Source organism: Siphateles boraxobius, unplaced genomic scaffold, assembly GCF_051911475.1.
Source record: "Siphateles boraxobius isolate OS27281-9 unplaced genomic scaffold, OSU_SipBor_1 32, whole genome shotgun sequence".
Classification (NCBI taxonomy): domain Eukaryota; kingdom Metazoa; phylum Chordata; class Actinopteri; order Cypriniformes; family Leuciscidae; genus Siphateles; species Siphateles boraxobius.
In genome coordinates this window covers 6,357,501-6,360,000 of record NW_027508942.1, presented here as the reverse complement: position 1 = coordinate 6,360,000, position 2,500 = coordinate 6,357,501, and the positions used below count along the sequence as shown (strand labels likewise).

Below are 2,500 nucleotides of genomic sequence, written 5' to 3'. Positions count from 1 at the left end.
AGTATAGTTTCGGTTCCCTTTCGTTGTCACTCCGAGTTACGTCGGATGACGACGAATGGGGTTTCACTTAGAAAGCCTATCAACTTCGAGTATTACAAAACGAGCCAATGGCAAAGAAATGCCATGGGTCTGCGGAATTTGCAAGACGTAACTCCGCCCCACCTCGTGGGTATAAAAGGAGGACACCGGCAACAGCAGATATGTTTTCGCTTTGGAGCCAAGTGTAATTCTTCACTCCTTAAGCTATCTCTGATTGTCAGCGTCTTACGAGATGAGCAACTCTCCAGTGTTGGTGTGACGGCGATCTCCCGGTGAGTGCACACTTCCTGCTTATCTGAGCGTGGTTTGCCAGCGAGTGTGTTCTCCGCGGGCGCTTCAGCACTGAGTTTCTCTCACAAAAAGAGCTTGCACACGGCACGTCTTTTTAAAGATGCCTCGCCCGTGCACTTCTGGTTGCGGTCGGCTGGTGTCTGACTCACGAGCGCTGCTTGGTGTGTTTGGGCTTTAATCACGCTAAAGCAGCGATCGTGGATGAGTCATGTTCTTTCTGTGGGAACATGACCATCGCAACACTTAGATCGAGACTCAATGATCTCGCAAGAGTGAGAGTCCCCTCATCCACACCCCGATCTAGCGCCTCCTCGAGAGGCTCTACTTCGGCTGGTGGCCAGGGTGATCTGAGGGTGACTGTGTGGAACAAAGCGCCGACTATTTCGTCCCTTCGGGAACACGGGGTTCGCATCCTGAACTACATCGATGACTGGCTGATCCTAGCTCACTCTCGAGACCAGGTATGCGAACACAGGGACCTAGTGCTCCGGCACCTAGCTCGTCTGGGCCTTCGGGTCAACTGGGAAAAGAGCAAACTTTGCCCCGTGCAGAGGATCTCTTTTCTCGGTATGGATATCGACTCGGTCGCCATGTCCGCGCAGCTTACAAGCGAGCGCGCGCAGTCACTGCTGACTTGCCTGAGACAGTTCGAGGGAAGAGTACGGTTCCACTGAAACTCTTTCAGAGGCTCCTGGGGCATATGGCATCTGCAGCCGCGGCAATGCCGCTCGGATTGCTTCATATGAGATCGCTTAAGCTTTGGCTTCGCGACCGAGTCCCGAGGTGGGCATGGCAACACGGCACCTTCCGAGTAACAGTTACTCCGTCCTGCCGTCAGACCTTCACCCCGTGGTCGGACCTCAGTTTTCTACTAGGCCCTGGAACAAGCTTCGCGGCACGTCGTTGTAACGACAGATGCCTCCTCCACGGGCTGGGGTGCCATGTGCAATGGACGTGCTGCCGCGGGCTCCTGGACAGGACCCCGCCGCCTCTGGCACATCAATTGCCTCGAGTTGCTGGCCGTACGTCTTGCTTTACGCCGCGTCCGGGCCGTGCTCAAGAACCAACACGTACTAGTCCGTTCAGACAATACCGCCACTGTAGCGTATATCAGCCATCAAGGTGGTCTACGTTCCCGCCGTATGTCGCAACTCGCCCGCCACCTCCTCATATGGAGTCAGAAGCATCTGAGATCGCTTCATGCCATTTATATCCCCGGAGCCCTGAACTGTGCAGCCGACGAGCTCTCACGGCTTCAGCCCCTCCCGGGAGATTGGCGACTCCATCCCCAGTCGGTTCAGCTGATTTGGGACCAGTTCAGGGACGCACAGATAGATCTGTTTGCCTCTCACGACTCGACCCATTGCGACCTGTATTATTCCCTGACCGAGGGCACGCTCGGCACGGATGCAATGGCGCACAGCTGGCCGCGGGGCCGCAAATATGTGTTTCCCCCAGTGAGCCTTCTTGCGCAGACCCTGCGCAAGGTCAGGGAGGACGAGGAGCAGGTCATTCTGGTCGCGCCATACTGGCCCGCCCGGACCTGGTTCTCCGAACTAGTACTCCTCGCGACAGCACCTCCTTGGCCGATTCCCCTGAGGAAGGACCTCCTTTCTCAGGGACGGGGCACCCTATGGCACCCTCGTCCCGATCTTTGGAACCTCCACGTGTGGCTCCTGGACGGGACGAGGCAGGTTTGAGTACCCTACCACCAGCGGAGGCGGCTACCATCACTTCCGCTAGAGCGTCGTCCACGAGACACGTCTATGCGTTGAAGTGGAACCTCTTCGTCAACTGGTGCTCTTTTCACCGAGAAGACCCCCGGAGATGTTCGATTAGTGTCGTGCTTTCCTTCCTTCAAGATAGGCTGGAGCGAAGGCTGTCTCCCTCCACCCTGAAAGTCTATGTTGCCGCTATTGCCGCACACCATGACCCGGTTGAAGGTAAGTCTGTTGGAAGGCACAACCTGATCATCAGGTTCCTGAGAGGAGCGAGGAGACTGAATCCTCCTCGCCCTCCTCTCGTTCCCTCTTGGGACCTCTCAGTGGTTCTAACTGCCCTGCGGAGTGCTCCCTTTGAGCCGTTGCAATCAGTGGAGCTTAAGTTCCTGTCTATGAAGACAGCGCTCCTGGTTGCATTGGCCTCCATCAAGAGGGTGGGGGACTTGCAC

The 2,500-nt window shown here is 56.4% G+C and overlaps 1 protein-coding gene across 2 annotated transcripts in view; it reads right to left on the bottom strand.

Moving 5' to 3' along the window:
- The window catches only part of fbn1 (fibrillin 1), a 136,635-nt gene that overhangs the window by 72,361 nt on the left and 61,774 nt on the right, over positions 1-2,500 (bottom strand). The window lies entirely within an intron of this gene.